This window comes from Heptranchias perlo, chromosome 19 (assembly GCF_035084215.1).
Source record: "Heptranchias perlo isolate sHepPer1 chromosome 19, sHepPer1.hap1, whole genome shotgun sequence".
Taxonomy (NCBI): domain Eukaryota; kingdom Metazoa; phylum Chordata; class Chondrichthyes; order Hexanchiformes; family Hexanchidae; genus Heptranchias; species Heptranchias perlo.
The window spans coordinates 17,581,582-17,600,556 of record NC_090343.1 but is presented as its reverse complement, the minus strand read 5'-3'; the positions used below and the strand labels follow the sequence as shown (position 1 = coordinate 17,600,556).

The following is an 18,975-nucleotide window of genomic DNA, read 5'->3' as shown; positions in this document are numbered from 1 at the left end:
CCAATACAATATTGAAACATGTAAATATATAGCTGATCAACGCCAAAAAAAATTGCGTGCACAGAATGAGCAAATAATGGCAAACATCGCACTGCATCTAATGCCAGTTTCTGAAAGGGATTGATGTGTCCAAGTCCAAATCTTCTCAATTGGACCAGGATTCACTTTTTTTAATGTATTCAATGCAATTCAGATTTCAGAAGCACTTTGTTGCTCATGCCTTGGATGCACCACCATATAGAGAAGATTCATCAGATCTTCTTTGGATAGCAAACCTGGCTATTTAATTCTCTCCCTTACCTCAGGGAATTGGGCAATAACTGATCTGAGCACCCTGGAATAGGATTTCTGCTTGTCACTGCAGGGAGGTAAAGATATGCCAGCTAAACAATTCTTGTTATCTGCAGTGAGATGTGCTAACTTTGTGTCATTGCTTGTGGATTATTAGATCCCTGACTTAGTGGTGTCAGACAAGTCGTTAGAGATTGAGTGTTGAGTACTTTTATTGGGGAACTGAGGTTGAGTCCACTTGTGTTCCAGCCCCAGAGAGTAATTATTCCACACCCTTTTGAAAAATAGGTGTGGGCATTTTACTGGTTGCAGGGATGTCACAATTTGGCTCTTTTCCTGAGGGAAACTTAAGTTAAAGTGCAGATTTTCTTCTTTGGGGAAGAGGGTTATGAATATATGAAAAGTTCCTTTTTTATGTTTTGGTGTTTCTGTAATTTGGGTCACAGGAGATCGATGTCTGGGCATTTTCATTACATTTGCAGGCGGGGAGAGGGCTTTGATGCTGTTGGGATAAGAAAGCTGGCTTGTTTATATGTTGTGGAATACAACTTGTGTAGTGTGAAGTATTTAAAGTTTACACCTGTATTTTAGGATAAGCACTGGAAGCTTGGAAATTACAACTGCCGATATTAATGGACGAATGCTTAACTCACTGGTATCAAATTCCTCTCTCCACTAAGTTAATAAAGGTGTTAACCCTTTTTAAAATAAACAAGCTAATACCTATGTTAAAATAGCGGAAAATGAATCTCATACAGATGCTCTCAGTGTTTGTCCTCTAATATCAGCAGCAGTAATTTCCAACTACACAGTAGTGCGTGTGTTATTCAGGATCACTAAGTATTCACCACTGGAATGTCTCTATCTGTATATGCTATTGGGTCAATGAAAAATTAAAAGCCTTGTTCAAATTGCAAAGTGTTTTGGTCTCCGTATCCATCTTCATAAAGCCTTATAAATGATTACTGTAAGACTTTTAACTTGATCTGATAACTTGACCAGAAAGATTTCACCTAAGTAACAGTGATAGCGAATCTGAACAGGAAGCCTTTATGACCTTGTCATTTTCAAAACAGCAAGTGTTGCCTCTGGATCGAAAGCTGAGTATTAGTGAGCTGTACAAAATGTACATGCTTCTGGGGTCATAATACAGTTAGTAGGCCCCTTTTTATGTTTGTGTAAATGAGGTGTTTGCCCCAGTTTCCCAAACAGCCACCCTGATATAAACTTGCTGAATTTATTAAATCCGGCCTCTGGGAAGATCCACTTTTTTACCTGTTCTTCCTGGTGGTCTGTTTTAATGAATCCAGCAGGTTTACATTGGTGGCTGCTGTTGGCTCAATGAGGTACTGAGCTTCAAGAACTGCTAGCACAAAGACCTCATTCAATCCAATATGAAAAAGCCCACAGAGTACATGAAATTTACAGATATGGTGCATTTAAGGGTTTGGTCCATTTCAGTACATTTGTGCGGTATTACCGACTGACTAGGTTGTCAAGGAAACACTGTATTGTTGGAAGCAACGTTATTCATGCCCTATCCTGCTTGCTGATTTCAGGTACCGTGGTATTACTGGAAATGAGCAGGGCGCAGTTTTAGTTCTTCCATTAATGTTCACCTCTTTCCGCATCAAAAAGAAATCCTGTTCATGTGCTTCACATCCTTGCGCCTCGGTACACGCAAGAAACACAATCTTAATGGGCTAACCTGATTTAAAAAGCTTCAAAGTGAGATGAAAAACAGCCTCACAGCGCCCTGCTTGTTTAATTCACACAAGAAAATATATCGTATTTGCTTTAGTAAGTACACCATCAATAAGCAGCTTCTGTTTACTTATCACAGTTGTCATTCACAGAAGTGTTATTATAGCAGCCAAATGTTCTAATCTTTTAGGAGCACATATTGCATGGGACTTTCTTTCAAACTGCATCTGAACCTCTGATAATAATTAATATGTGGTTCAATCCACGTATCAGAGAATTGATAGATACGGAGAAAGCCAGTATTTGCATTAAAGGGTTGAAGAATGACCTAAGCTTAAACTTTATGAATGTCAAACTGAATCTGAGATTAAATTGCTGGCTTTAATTTGCAGCAATGTTTAGAGTTTTGCAAAATTGAAATTGAAATGCTCCCTTTCACTGCTGGAACTTGCTGGCTTTCATCTCTGTCTGCCTATGGGGTAAAGCTTAGAAAAAGTTCTTTAAAAAAAATCAGAGGTTTTAGGTGACCTTTTGCCAGTTGATGTTTTTCTGGTGAATTTGAGGCATAGAAGGTCGTTCCATTGATGTGCACATTTCCACTGTGATTGCACAGATGAGAATTGTGGCCCATGAAAGAGTTAGGTTATTACTGCTGAAAGTGGCATATGTGTCCTGAAGGTACTTGGCATCATGTAGGACAATGTACATTATTCTCAGTTTTATTAGATATACAATAAATATCAATGAGGGGACTAAGTGTAATGTATCCAAGTTTGCTGACGATACAAAGCTAGGGAAAGTAAGGAAGGATATACTTGCCTTAGAGGGGGCGCAACAAAGGTTCACTAGGTTGATTCCTGGGATGAGAGGGTTTTCCTATGAGGAGAGATTGAGTAGAATGGGCCCATATTCTTTGGAGTTTAGAAGAATGAGAGATGATCTCATTGAAAAGTATAACATTCTTAGAGGGCTTGACTGGGTAGATGCTGAGAGATTGTTTCCCCTGGCTGGAGAGTCCAGAACTAGGAGTCATAGTCTGAAGATAAGGGGTTGGCCATTTAGGACTGAGATGAGGAAAAATGTCTTCACTCAGAGGGTTGTGAATCTTTGGAATTCTCTACCCTAGAGGCCTGTGGATGCTCAGTCGTTGAGTATATTCAAGACTGAGATCGATAGATTTTTGGACACCAAGGGAATCAAGGGATATGAGGATTGGGTGGGATAATGGAGTTGAGGTAGAAGATCAGCCATGATCTTATTGAATGGTGGAGCAGGCTTGAGGGGCCATATGGCCTACTCCTGCACCTATTTCTTATGTTCTTATTTCTGTAATAGTTTACAAATGTATACACCATGTACCACATAAAATAATAAGACAACGGCCAGTGATTTACAGCCTTAGGCTCGTTGCCAGTCATTAGATAATGTATGTTCACGTGTGTATTTAGTATTCTAATTTTTTTTTCTAGATTGCTTACGTTGTGACTGGGGTAAATGCAGTATAGTGTAGGAGAAAGGGTAATAAAACTGATCGTGACATTGAATCTGAAGATATGTATATCACATGATAAGTACTGTAGTGTGGCAAGCTTTTTTGGCAACAGATTACTGTAAATAAACTACTACGTCTCAATTGCAGAATGGTTGAAAGATACAGTGTGCAAGAGTGACCATGCTAGGCATTCACATTTGTTCAGACGCTTTAATATTCAGTGTGTTAGTTGTGCATAAATGGCAAATCATCGACAGCTGTTTCAATTTTCACATTTAAAAAAAAACTTTTGAGAAGTCTTCCATTTGGCTCACACACACTACATTAGTGATTTTTTAAAAGTCAGCCTTAAGCATAATTCAGCAGGGTCATTCTTACTGTGGCAACTGCTACAACCGTAGCCAAATCTTTAAACAAAAGTCACAGAGTTCCTCATCTTACATTGCCAGGTCGGCCATTTTAAGTACAGCAAGAAGAAATCATTATCGATCTGCACAAGGGGCAATTGCACAGCTTGGTAAGTGAGAATAACTTGCAATGTATCTTTAGTGGTTTTTAACTGAGCTAGAAAGCAGAACATTTTTAAACTTGAATGGATTATTGAAAAGAAAAGATGTCAGATTTAATTTAGAGAAGCTGTACAACATCAGTGTGGCTCACAGCTCTGAGAAAGAGGACGTGTAGAAGTTAAAAAGTGACATGCGAGATTCTCTTTATTATTGCTATAGCTTTCATGTAGCACAGCTTAGGAACATGTGTAAAATGAACTTGGAAGTATAATGAGAGCCAGAACAGTCAAAGAAATAACCTTCCATTTGCCAGAGTTCACGTATCTGTCCTTGGGACAAGTACATCAAGTTGAAAGAACAGTATCGAGACTGGTGCAAAAACACTGGACTCCTTTGTGATTTGAGAATGCAGCAGTTTGTGTTGATCAATTGTTCCTGTGTCTGTACGTCTGACAGAGCAGGTAAAATTCCCACTGAAATAAATGGTTGTTTCCTGGTAACTGTTTCAGAGCCAGTGTCATTTTCATGCTTTATTTGTGCCCCTTGTATATTGTATTAAAATATTTATGCTGCCATCATTTGAAGAGCCAAAAGTAAACCTTGTACCTCAAGAGATCATTGTTCCCACAGTGAGCAATATTCAGGGAACTTAATGGAACAGCCTGCTTCGAATGCTCCATTTAAAATATCTCCTATCAGCTACCAGAGTAAACTTACACAGATATGGTAGTATGTGATTTTATAATATTTATTTTCATTTCCTTTGTACGAATGTTATTTTATTTTCTATGGAGATAAAAGATCTGCGATGCAATGACATAATTGTATTACCCAAAGCACTGTAACTAGGTAAAGTGTGCGCTTGGTTCAGTTGATAGTATTTTTCTTTGAGTCATCAGGGCTCAACTCCCACTCTGGAACTTCAGTACACAATCCAAACTGGCGTTTCAATGCATTTATTAAGGAAGTACTGGATTATTAAAAGTACTGTTCTTTGTATCGGAACTCTGCTGCTTCAGGTGGATGGTAAAGATCTCATGCTGCCATTTGAATAAGAGTTTTCCTTGGTGTCTTCCTGACATTCTTCCCTCAACCACACCTATCTCAAACAAATGAACTATTCATTCATCTGACTGGTGTTTGTGGGACATGGCTGTGTGCAAAATGGCTGCTGCCTAACATCAAAACAACAGACTGGACTCTAAAGCAATTAATCGTAAGTGGAGTTCTTTGGGGGGCAATTTTAACCTAACCTGCCCATCAGGAAACTGACAGGATTGGGTGCAATGCTGGCTTTACACCCCACCTGATTTTACTGTCCATTGAAGTCAATATTGGGTGAGGTGTAAAACCAGCATTCCACCTGATCCTGTGGGTTTCCTGCCTGGCGAGTTAGGTTTAAAATTACTCCTAGTTTCTCTAAGATGTGATGTAGTACCATATAAATGCAAGGTTTTTTTTCCCTTCTAAAGTGCTTTGCAGGAAACTTTAAGAAGGTGCTGGGCATTAATATTGGATTCCCTCATGTTTGAAATTATTTTAGGTAAAGGCAAACAGATCAGGAAAGTGCCAGCATTTAATCTTTGTACTGAGTTAGCTGAGATGGTGTTCAGGACACCACAGTTGGATTCAGTGCCCAGTGTTTCAAAGGGGGAGAAATGGTCATTGCTCTCACTTCTCATGAACGGGCAACTCCTGCCAGTACTGTGCATGTGTGGGTGCCAGGTAAAGACCAAAACTGGTTTGGCTCTGATGCCCCTGCAGTTGAATAGCTTGCCATCTGTTAGTGTCAAGGCTGACACACGAGTAATAGCTTCTAGGGTGAGGAAGAGTTGACCGAAAAATTCTTTAGAACAGGAAAGTGATTGTAATGGTGAATGTTGTATTGGATGAAGTAGAACGTAGTCAGAAAGATGGATTGAGTGGTTGCTATGATTTAATTTTGTTCAATGTCGGGAATTAAGCAGTGGATTATCGATTTGATCTGAATTTAATCCAGTGGGGACTTTTACAGAGTTGTAGTATGGCAGTTTTTCAGCCTCTCCAATCTGCATCTCCCTGTAACACTGTGTGTAGTTCTACAGTAAAACAAAACAAGAGTTGGCTGGTTCCTGCTGGTCTTGATCCCCTCTGTAAACAACACTGAGAATTTGTTTACTATTGAATTGCTAGGAAAGCACTGGCAGGGTCTGATTTATTCAGTAAGTGCTGGAATGTCTCTTGCAGCCTTCTAGATGATTAATTTATCAACCAGGGTATCCCTTAGTGTGAGATGGCCTTTAATAATTACCAGTATTGCTTGCTAAGCACAGTAATGAGATTATTTGCAAAAATGATCCATATGGACTCAGTGCAGGGATCCATTTGTCATGTCTGCAGTCCCAGATCTTTCCAAATCTGGCCAATAGCCTGCAATTATAGGTTTTGTTAACTTTTTTTTTCCAGAGTTAACAATTATATGAAGAACAATGTACAAAAAACTCCATAAACTAGCAAATGAGCTAAGGAACATACCAACAGATGGAGATGCACACTAAAATTTATTAGAAAAAGAAAGTAACAAGTGACTTAGGTCCTTATCAGGAATTGAAGTATCATATACCAGGGCTGTGATAGGATACCAGTAGAAGTTCTGGTAAAGACGGTATGGAGTTGAAAGGAAAAAGATTGCAGTCTTGCAGTTTAACCAGAATAAATTATGTTCTTGCTTTTTAATGTTCAGAATGTGAAATGTATGGAAAATAATTTTAAACCTGGTTGCACTGCTACAAGTGTTAACGTAGGGCAGGGGACAATTATATGAAGCCACTTGATCACATGCCTATCTACCTGTCTATTCAGCCATGAATTCATGAATATTGTACCAATTTTATCAGTGAGTTTTGAATCCTAGCTGGTTGTACTTATAGATAAGTCACCCAGTCCGGATGAGATGCATCCTAGGTTGCTGAAGGGTGGAAATTGCAGAGATGCTGGCCGTAATCTTCCAATCCTCCTTCGGTATGGGGGTGGTGCCGGAGAATTGCAAATGTTACACCCTTGTTCAAAAAACTTTTTTACGCAACGAGTGGTTATGATCTGGAATGTGCTGCCTGAAAGGGTGGTGGAAGCAGATACAATCGTGGCTTTCAAAAAGGAATTGAATAAATACTTGAAGGAAAAAAATTTGCAGGGCTATGGGGAAAAGGCGGGGGAATGGGACTAACTGGATTGGTCTTACAAAGAGCTGGCACAGGCTCAATGGACTGAATGGCCTCCTTCTGTGCTATAACCATTCTATGATTTCTGTCCTGAATCAGCCTCCAGGATCTATACATGTGTGACCAGGGTAACTAACTAATCTTTTATTTTCCTGTCTTTATTTCTTTCTGTATCTCCCATTTCTCTCTCTCATTTTTCTCTCTCTGGCTGATTTTTAACCCTGCCTGCCTGGCGGGAACGGGGTGGGTGGTTAAAATGGCAATCGGGCACTCGCTGCTGTGTTCCCAACATGCCCGCGCCCGTTGCCATTTTAACTGCAGGGTTTTCAGCAGCATTGAGGTCGCCCATCGCGGGCAGGCTGGGGCATCATTAATATTAAAATGTCGGGGTCTGATGACATCACTGAGACCCCACCCGATTTTAACTGCCGATCATGACAGTGCCGGAGCCACCACTGAAAGCATGAGTGGGGGTTCGTTCTGGAAGATGGTAATGAGGCCTGGGAGTTAAAATAGCCTTTCACTGGCCACTTCCTGCCCACCCCATCTCTGAACGCTGCACACGCCCCAAGTTAAAATTGTGGCTCCTCTCTTCAGTTTTCCACTTTCTCCCAATGGGAGGAAGCATTTGGCCTCAGAGTGGCATCTTCCTGTAACAATTCCGCAGAAATTACTAACTCATTGAATCAAACTTGCTTTCATGATTTGTCAGGTTGGTGCACAAGTGCTCACCCACCTCCATGCCATCTCATTGAAATGGTTTTACAAAACAGCAACTGGTGGATGTCTGCCTGTCTTGCTCTTGTGTCTACAATCACTGAGGCACTATGAGAGTTGCTTTAATACTATTTATTGAATTGTCATTAAGTTTGGAGAGACCACATAGTGGCCTTGAGTTTCCTCTGTAATCTGGTCATGCCGCTATGTTTGTGAGTGTATCTGAGCCTCTAAGTAACAGCACTTGGCGGTTATTTGTCAATTTAATAATGTAACCTATTAGATTCTCAGTAAACTCAATAATTGATTTTCATTCGCTGAACTTTCTGTTGGAAACTGAGTTCTGATATATATTAATGGCCTGGACTTGGGTATAGAGGGTATAATTTCAAAGTTTGCAGTTGACACAAAACTCAGAAATGCAGTAAACAATGTGGAGGATAGTAACAGACTTCAGGAGGACATAGACAGACTGGTGAAATGGGCAGACACAAGGCAGATGAAATTTAACGCAGAGAAGTGTGAAGTGATACATTTTGGTAGGAAGAATGAGGAGAGGCAATAGAAACTAAATGGTGCAATTTTAAAGGAGGTGCAGGAACAGAGAGACCTGGAGGTGCACATATACAAATCTTTGAAGGTGGCAGGACAAGTTGAGAAGGCTGTTAAAAAAAACATATGGGATCCTGGACTTTATTAATGGAGGCCTAGAGTACAAAAGATAGGAAGTTGTGTTAAACCATTATAAAACACTAGTTAGACCTCAGCTGTAGTATTGTGTTTATTCTGGGCACCACACTTTAGGAAGGATGCCAAGGCCTTCGAGAGGGTGCAGAAGAGATTTACTAGAATGGTACTAGGGATGAGGGACTTCAGTTATGTAGAGAGACTGGAGAAGTTGGGGTTGTTCTCCTTAGAAGGAAGGGAAGATTTGATAGAGGTGTTCAAAATCATGAAGGGTTTTGATAGAGTAAATAAGGAGAAACTGTTTCCAGTGGCAGAAGGGTCGGTAACCAGAGGACACAGATTTAAGGTGATTGACAAAAGAGCCCAGTGGCGACATGAGGGAACATTTTTTTATGCAGCGAGTTGTAATGATCTGTAATGCATTGCCTGAAGGTGTGGTGGAAACAGCTTCAATAGTAACTTTCAAAAGGGAATTAGATAAATAATTGAAGGGAAAAATTTACAGGGCTGTGGGGAAAGAGCAGGGGACTAATTACATAGCTCTTTCAAGGAACAGGCACAATGGGCCGAATGGCTGCCTCTTGTGCTGTACCTACTATGATACTATGAGATACCTTTGTACGTGTTTCTAAGTTAATAGATTGAAAAATTGTGCTGTTTAATTTTTAATTGTAATTCTATTTTCCCCATTTTCTTAATGAAGTAATATTTAGCCGTTTCACTTCTACTTGTAAAGGTCCTGTTGCGATCTAGAGTCACCAAGGATCAGGTGTTTTGCAAACTCAGCCCTGGAGCATTTGATACTGTTGGGTAGAAATGTCTTGGGCGGTACTGCAAAACAGACAGTCTCCTATCTGCCACCCATTATAGTCACTGTCTGAAATTTAGTTCCATTGATTTCAATGAAACTGAGTATCAGGCGGGACATATAACAGGTGGCCGATGTAATACCGCCCGTTTCATGCTACTGCCCAAGACTGGTTTCTATCTTTGTGTTGAGTCACTGGAAAAATTGGGCCAAACTGCAAATTTTCAGGCTTAATAAGCATGAGAAAATGCTGACATATCCAAGATGCCTATGTAATATACCTAGAATTATATCTGTATTGGTTTTTGACAAGTCTGGCAATGGTTCCAGTATTGCTGTTCCTTCCCCAGCCCATCCTGGGTACGTCTAAAGTTTGATCCAGGTCATTAAACCAGAAACAGTTTTTAGAGTGTGGGTGTCTTGTTTTTGCGTTTGACTGTTTTTAGGGTTCCGAATAATCCAGCATCAAATGATAAAAAGAAAAAAATGAGTTTTATCACAGCTGAGAACAACTTTTATAAAGTGCATTAAAACAAAAGCAAAATACTGTGGATACTGGAAATCTGAAATAAAAACAAAAAAGCTCATTACCATCTTGCAGACTACTGACATATTTCTTCGGTCTGCATCTGACCAGTTGCTTAGTTGCAACATTGATACAACACTGTCCGATGTTAAGAGAACATCTATGTATGAACATCATGTATTCAAACTAGTGGGGGGGGCGGAGGGGGGGGCAAGAGGAAAAGGTTGTAGGTGGGATGAACTCGAGTTCCTTGAGACAAATTCTGCCATCACCATACGTTCATAGGAAAGATCAAGCTTTTTTAAAAATCAGTTGACAAAAATAGACAATTATTTTGATGGATGTTCTTTGCAACCATTTCTTTCCAGCTGAGGTCTGAATATTTAATGCTAATTTACATTGTCTGCACAGTACACGGAGACAATAATAGATTAATGCTTGTATGACCATATTCATATGTACACATTTGCGCTTGCAGTACAAGGAAAAATTTCTCTTTTCAGTATGTTTAAGGGTCATCCCTCCCCCACCTTCACTGTTGTTAGGTGGGATTGAGTGAACTTCAGAGCACTGCTCTAATAATACCAGGGATGTTCCATGATTTATCATGATCCAAGACCAAATTGCCAGATGATAATGGGGATGAGAGGCTTTAGTTGCAAGGAGAGACGAGAGAAATTGGGGCTGTTTTCACTAGAACAGAGATGGTTAAGAATGGATCAGATGGAAGTGTTTAAAATGGAGAGATTTTGATAGGGGTAAACAGGATAAAAACATTTCCACTGGTCAGTGATTTGGTAACTAGGGGGCGTTATATATAAGTTCATTGCCGAAAGAATGAAGGGAAATATTAGGAGAATTTTTTTTTAAAAGAGTTGTTAGGACATGAAATGACCGACCAGAAACAATGGTGAAAGCGGAATCCATGACTGCTTTTAAAAGGGAATATTTGAAAAATGTAAAAAAAAATTAGTAGGGTACAGGGAAAGAACTGAGCTGGTGCAGAGCAATGGGCTAAATGGCCACCTCTTGTGCTGTAAAATTCTATAATGGGGAGATGCTGAAATCACTACAACAGGAATCAGCTCCCAAGTTCAATTCCGTCAATGCACTAATGTATCGTAGTTTTGCTGACTCTGTTCAGGAAGCTGTCAAAGAAGGAATTAGCTAACCATAACAGAACTTAAAAACAAAGTGACTTCAATCTATGACTGCTAGTTCAGATCACTGGGGATTCAAACTCTGTTAATCTCAACTCTCCCTGGCCTGACTCTTCACTCTAGGTTTTATGTAGTAGGGTCAGGGCTTTGTAGTATTTAGCTGCATGTACATCAGTATCGCACACACTTCTGCATTCACAAAGCCTTTATTTGAATATTGTCTGTTGTAAATAATTATAGTTAGGAAGCCCTTTATTGTTTGCCATGGCTGTCCTAAATTCAGGGCCAAATTTACTGGAATGTTCTGTAATTGAAGAAAACAAATTTCTTCAACTGCAGTAAACATTCAAGGACAGAAATATTCTCTCAATATTGAAATGAATTTCTCATACCTATGTGGTATTGAATGCAGAAACAATGCATCATTAAGTATTCAAGTTTAATGGATAGAATTAATGGTAACTCTTAGAATTATGAAACATGACCTTGTTCTATTGGATATTCTGCTGTAAGATTATGCAAGTCTTTTTATGCACAGAGTAATATATAGAGCATAAAGGGATCATTCACACCTAAATACCCTGTTCTTTCTTCCTCTTCTCTCCACACCTGGTGGTGTTCATGATGTTGTCTTTTTGTTTGCTTTGTGCTTCATCGAACTAAAAATACAAGAGTAATAAAGATGTATACAACATGAAAGGAATAGTCTAGGCAAAAAATTATATTTATGAGCCAAACCCAACAATTGTAACTTCTTTCTGTAAAGTGTAAAATGAAAGCTTGCTTCTCTTTTTTAGTTTTTCGTTGGACTGTTCTATTTTGATCAAACCTGAGCACTGGAACATTACTGTTCTCATTTTTATCTGGACTGCTTACTAGGAGCGAAGCACATTGCCAAATAAAATTTACTTTCATCAATAGCCATGCATTGAATTTGGGATGTGGGGACTTCATGTCACTACTACATCACACTTGAGTACTTCAAAAATGTTGCAAAATCAGACTGGAAAAATTCCTATCATGGCATATGGGACAACCACTAGCAGAAAACTAAAACTGATTACAAAGATACGATTTGAACTTTAAATGATATATTAAAGGTGTAGTTGGAGATGCTTTCAAGTCCAAACTTTTTTTTGTCAGATGATTGAATCAAGCCTATGCTTTGGATTCGGAGATCTGAAGAAAGGTGCCTTACAGACCAGAGTCCACAGATTCCATCCTTAGTCTATGCTGAGAAGACTGATCTACAATTGGCCCTTGTGCCCCTAGACTAGGCTAGAACGGAGTGAAATGAGCCAGGATTCCTCCTCCTGTTCACTACCCAATGTCCCCCACCAGAAAATTGAGATGTAGGGACAGAATCTGGCTTGGTGGTGATGATGCCGTGGTTTAATAACCTCACTGTCCAGCTTCACAGATGAAGAGTGGCCCCTCGAGCCTGCTCCACCATTTAATAAGATCATGGCTGATCGACTATTTCAACGCCACTTTCCTGCCCTATGAGCGGGGTAGTGAGGGGGACTGCTAGCAGCTGTGGCACTGTGTTTTATCCTTGTATCATTGTCTTCAGAGGAGAATAGATAAAGATAGAAAATGAAAGGGTGAATCTGTTTGATCGGCAGAATGGAATTCCACAGACCAATCCAGTGCTTGGATTTAGAGATCTGAATAATCTGTTTTTTGTTACACATCAGGATTTTGAGGATGCATTTTGCTACATTGGTGAATGCCTTATATTGAGATATATTTTGACAACAGTTAACTAGACAGTAACTTACCTGTTTCTATATGTAAATGTTTATTCCGTAGTTCATGTCACAACACGCTTTTGAGAGTTAGTGCATTCTGTAGTCCTGCTACTGCAACAATACCCATTTCCATTGAGACACCAGTAGGTGGTGTGTAGGTGGCTATAGTTGGCAACACATTAGAAGTGTTTCTGTGCTGCCGTGAATTCAGTTTGAGTAATGGTAAGATTGTGATTTGGAGCATTATTTAGTCAGTGGATTTAATGCCATGGAACTGAGAAATCTATTATCGAGGTAGGTTAAAGTTACACTTGTTAAATGCAAGTTTTCCGTTTTCCTAAGTTAAATTTAGCCAAGAAATGAGGATTTTATTCAGATTTGTTTTTAATCTGACAATTTAGGAAGGCTGGAATTCAAACTGACAATTCATTTCATAGCGTTACACATGCTGGACCTTCAATGCTGCAGCAAATGTACAGATCCATCACATGTTTGGCATCCATCACTCAATACTGATAAGTGTCTTTGTAGATGAGTTGTAGTTTCGTCTTAGTGTGAATCTGTCACACTGTACGTGCAATGTTGTTTAATTTAGGCTGGTAGTAACTTGAGAAATATCTGAGTGTATTATCCAGGGCTTTGAAAACTGTTTACACAAGTACCACAATCTGGCAAGAATCACTCAATATGCCTGTACTTTAGGAGTGAATGATCCCTTTATGCTCTGTATATTACTTTATGTATAAAAAGACTTGCATAATCTTACAGCAGAATATCCAATAGAACAAGGTTATTTTTCATAATTCTAAGAGTTACCATTAAGTCCATCCATTTTCTTTGGCCCTTTAACCTTCAATACTTAATGTGACCAATGCATTGTTTCTGCATTCATGAATATAACACAGGGTTGTGATTCATCTGCCAGGTATTAAAAATAAATCAACTGGGTGGGAACTAACTGAACACTGTTGTATCATCTCTTAAAATGTCCCTAAGCAAGAGTTATTTGTGGTAAGAAAACTGTTAAAACAAGGCGTTGTCAGCTCGTTGGAGAATTTTCAGGCTGATTTCTAGAATATAGTGCTTCAAAAATTAACTGCTTCAAGATGATTTAACGAATGACGATGCTGTCTTTAAATGCAAGAGATAAAACAGAATTTAAGTACTCCAGTTCTCCGCCATCACTGGGGATAATAGAAGCTTATTATGTCTGTGGAGGATGGAGGTCAACAATATTGCCATCCCCTGGCAAATATCTTCAGCACAGTAATACTGAGGCAGTTCATCAATGTCAGTAAATCTTAGATTGTTACCAGGTACTAATACCACTATTAAAATGCCGATGACTTAGCAAAATGTAGGATGTTTCACAGAGGAGTGGGGATGGGGGTAATTCACGTATATTCTAAAAGCTGCTGGAACTGTTGTGGAGCTTGTAATAAACTGTATCCAAACAGAGACGCTGGCCTCAATCTTAACCCCCCCCACAGCGGGCGGGAGAGGTTCAATTTAAAATTGACTGTTGCTGTACGGGTTTCCCAGGGGTCGGGAAACCCGGCAGTGAAAGGGAGGCGAGAGCTGCCAACTCCACAAGGTAAGTGCCTTTTTCAGTACTACTCGTGGGCCAGGAGGAGCAGGAATCTTCCCCCAGCCCCTCAAGAAAAACTTCAGCCTCCCCCAGCCCTCCTGATTTGCCAACCTCTCTTCTCAACGCGCGGCCCCCACCCCCCAACCCCAACCGATCGCTTGCTGAACTTTTTTTCCCCCCCCACTCCACCCGATCGCTTGCTGAGCTCTCTCTCCTCTCCCGATTGCCCAAGGGTCCCAGCCTGCTACCTCCTGCCGCTGATGTTCCTTTCCGGTGCCGGCCAGGCTGTCCATTTGTCTGGCTGCCGGGCAGGAAATGGAACTAAAAAAGTTAGAGGTCCTGCCATTAATTTCGGCAGGACCTCTGTGTCCCCAGCCTTGCCGGGTTCCTCCGCCTCCCTATAAATATTGGGGCCGCTATATCTATTAAAAAGTGCTATCCGAGAGCACAGTGATTTTTGGATCTGTCATGTCTCATTCATTTGCAGTGAAACTCAATCACTTTGGATCCAATACAGCCAAAAACGGATGGAAGAGCCTTTTTCCCTTTCTGAAAAATTTGTAGGATCTGAAGATGTAACCTGTTTTGATCTAATTCTTTGTGTTTAACTAGGTTTCTGGTCTGCCTTACTCTTTTTGTTCTAAGTTCCATGAGTGGCATTTATTTGATGTTTACGAACTTGATTGGGTTCTGAGGACCTGCACGAATGACCTCTGATGTTGCCTTGGTCTTTGAACTTTGGCTTACATTACCTGTTAGATGCTTGTTTCTGATGGTTAGGCCTTTTGATGGTTATCTGATGTCTGGTTCATTTTTGCAACCAAACCAAGAAAGTGTTCCTGGTCTTTATATCTTGATTTTTTTTTATCATGGAAAATGTAAATTGTATTCATATGTGAAATGTTCTATCCTTAATTTGCAATGGCTAGATTCTTCCAGGGGAAAAAAATCTACTTTTTCAGCTACTGTAGATGTTTGCTGTTGTTGAACTTGATTTTGCCTGGGAGCATTCATTTTGTTCTGCTATCCCTTCATTGTTTGTTTTCACTCAATTGTACATGATTTAATGCGCGTGGCATCACAAAAACCATTTTGAAATGCAAGCGTCGTACAGCGAAAATCAGCCATCAGCAGAAAAAGGGCTTACAGAGAAGTTCCAGCAGGAAGGTATTAACATTGTGATCATACTTTTAGCACAGCTACTGTAGTCCACAGCAGATTGAAATGCTACAACACTGATGCCCTTCCAGGATTGCAGTGCACTTAATGTCAAATACTTGGTCAATCCCCTGTGGCCTCTCGAATGCTATTTCCTCTGAGGTTATACGAGATAAAGGAGCCATGGTTCTCTGGTTTTGCCAGGGGAAAGCAATCACTTTGATACAAATTCCTACAATGAGCTGTGCAGCAGATCAGATAAAAGCAATTGGGAGGCATGTTTTGTGTAATTACATGACTGCTGCAAAAAAAGTTACACTGTCCTAATTCCCTAGTTGTATTTGTGTGGTATTTTATTATACAAGAAATAAATATGCAATGTAGGAGCATTGGAAATTCACAGCAGGAATGCAGTTACATGATGGGGGACTCTTATCAATGTTTCTCTCCAAATTGCGTGTTGGAATTTCTACTGCTGGTCAAGGTCAAGACATTTGAGCCATTATGTCTTGAAGGAGCCATGTTTTGAAATCAGAGTAACCTTTACATGTAAAGAAACTGCCCATTGCTTTTCTACACACAGTATCTGGTATCAACTTGGCACAGTTGGTAACACCCCAGGTTATTCAGCCCCTCTCATGTCCACATAAACAAGGCTGACACTCCACTGCACGACTGAGGGAGCGCTGCATTGTTGGAGATGCTGTTCTTCAGTTGAATGTTGAACCAAGGGGATGTCTGCCAGTTTCATTAAAGATCCCATGGTAGCTTGATTGCTGATGTGACCATTGAGTTACAGTTTTGAATTTTGCAGTGGGTGTTGAAGGTGAAGAGTGGCAGCTGGAAGCTTTCTGAAACAACAGCCCTGATAACTCAGGGTAAAAGTAGTTTATGTGTCGTTGCTGAGTCACGCAGGGCAGAAAGATCCCAGTTTCAGTGTCTTGTCTGTGCTGAGTTGGTCAGTCGCAGTTGAGGTGCTACACTTGGCCGTGGTACCAGTGGGGAAGGGTGGATTAAAAAATAAACAGCTAATGTTCCAGCTACTGACCATTGTTCAGTGATGCCCTCTTGAACGTGCAAGTGTGAGTGGTGGGTGAAGAAAGGTCTGGTCTGGGCTGTGATGGCTTCCTGAAGCTCATCATCCAAGCTCTTGAGATGATGAATGCCAAATTGGTTGAAGTACCAGAGGGTTGCCACTGTCTGAGTAACCACACCTCAGCATAAATCTCAGCCTGCAGCTGAGGAGGGATAAAGTTTAAAAACTCTGGGTTTGTATGTAATATTAACAATTTTAATTCTATTCATACTTCCTGTGAAGGTTTTTCCATTTATAAATCCCAATGTCCACATTTATAATGGAAACTGCCTGTGTAAACTTGTCACGCTGTAGTTATACTCCCTCCAATGGAGGTGCTGCACTTAAAATTAAACATCCTGATGTTGCAGAAATATTGCAATTAATGTTTAGTTACTTAAAGCCGACAGCACAGAAACAGGCCATTTGGCCCAACTGGTCTATGCTGCCGTTTAAGTTGCACACGAGCTTCCTCCCACTCCTCTTTATCTAACCCTATCAGCATAACCTTCTATTCCTCTCTCCCTCGTGTGCTTATCCAGCTTCCCCTAAAATGCATCTGTGATATTTACCTCAACTATTCCTTATGGTAGCGTGTTCCACATTCTTAATATTCTTTGGGTAAAGAAGTTTTTCCTGAATTCCCGATTGGATTTTTTAGTGACTGTTTTATATTGATGATCTCTAGTTTTGGACTGCCCCACAAGTGGAAACATTTTCTCTATGTCTACCCTATCAGATCCTTTTATTATCTTAAAGACCTCAATCAGGTCACCCCCCAGCCTTCTCTTTTTCCAGAGAAATAAACCCCAGCCTGTTCAGAATTTCCTGTTAAGTACTTCCTCTTGATTCTGATATCATCCTTGTGAATTTTTTTGCACCATCTCCAATGCATCGATGTAATTTTTACAATATGGAGACCGGTAGCTGGGAAATTTAAATTCAATTAATTAAATTCAATCAATTAAATAAAATCTGGAATTAAAATACTTGTATCAGCAATGGTACCGATGAAACTACCAGAATGTCGTAAAAACCCATCTGATTCACGAATGTCCTTTTAGGGAAGGAAACCTGCCGTCCTTAACTGGTTTGGCCAACATGTGACTCCAGGCCCACAGCAATGTGGTTGATTCTTAATTGCCCTCTGAAATGGCCTAGCAAGCCACTCCGTTGTAAAATCTCGCTTAAAAAAAAGTCATAATAAGAATAAAACTGGACAGACCACGAGGCACCGGACACGACAAAGGCAAACCAAGCCCAGTCGACCCTGCAAAGTTCTCCTCACTAACATCTGGGGACTTGTGCCAAAATTGGGAGAGCTGTCCCACGGATTAGTCAAGCAACAGCCTGACATAGCCATACTCACAGAATCATACCTTTCAGCCAACGTCCCAGACACTTCCATCACCATCCCTGGGTATGTCCTGTCCCACCGGCAGGACAGACCGACCAGAGATGGCGGTACAGTGATATACAGTCAGGAGGGAATGGCCCTGGGAGTCCTCAACATTGACCCTGGACCCCATGAAATCTCATGGCATCAAGTCAAACATGGGCAAGGAAACCTCCTGCTGATTACCACCTACTGCCTTCCCTCAGCTGATGAATCAGTCCTCCTCCATGTTGAACACCACTTGGAGGAAGCATTAAGGGCAGCAAGGGCACAGAATGTACTCTGGGTGGGGGACTTCAATGTCCATCACCAAGAGTGGCTCGGTAACACCACTACTGACCGAGCTGGCCGAGTCCTGAAGGACATAGCTGCCAGACTGGGTCTGCGACAGGTGGTGAGCGAACCAACACGAGGGGAAAAATTTAATTGGCCTCGTCCTCACCAATCTACCTGTCGCAAATGCATTGTCCACGACAGTATTGGTAGGCGTGACCACCGCACACTCCTCGTGGAGACGAAGTCCCGTCTTCGCACTGAGGACACCATCCAACGTGTTGTGTGGCACTACCACCGTGCTAAATGGGATAGATTCAGAACAGATCCAGCAGCTCAAAACTGGGCATCCATGTGGTGCTGTGGGCCATCAGCAGCAGCAGAATTGTATTCCAGCACAATCTGTAACCTCATGGCCCGGCATATTCCTCACTCTACCATTACCAACAAGCCAGGGGATCAACCCGGTTCAATGAGGAGTGTAGAAGAGCATGCCCCCGAGCAGCACCAGGCATACCTAAAAATGAGGTGCCAACCTGGTGAAGCTACAACTCAGGACTACATGCATGCTAAACTGCGGAAGCAACATACTACAGACAGAGCTAAGCGATTCCATAACCAACAAATCAAATCAAAGCTC

The 18,975-nt window shown here is 40.8% G+C and overlaps 1 protein-coding gene across 7 annotated transcripts in view; it reads left to right on the top strand.

Moving 5' to 3' along the window:
* The window catches only part of LOC137335195 (band 4.1-like protein 1), a 230,893-nt gene that overhangs the window by 20,813 nt on the left and 191,105 nt on the right, over positions 1-18,975 (top strand). Inside the window, exon 1 of one of the 7 annotated variants that reach the window (XM_068000399.1) lies at positions 3,937-4,004. The exons of the other annotated variants lie outside the window; for them this stretch is intronic. The gene's annotated coding sequence lies outside the window, so the exon portion shown is untranslated. Of the gene's footprint in view, positions 1-3,936; positions 4,005-18,975 lie in introns of those variants that run through there. 7 annotated transcript variants of the gene reach the window in all.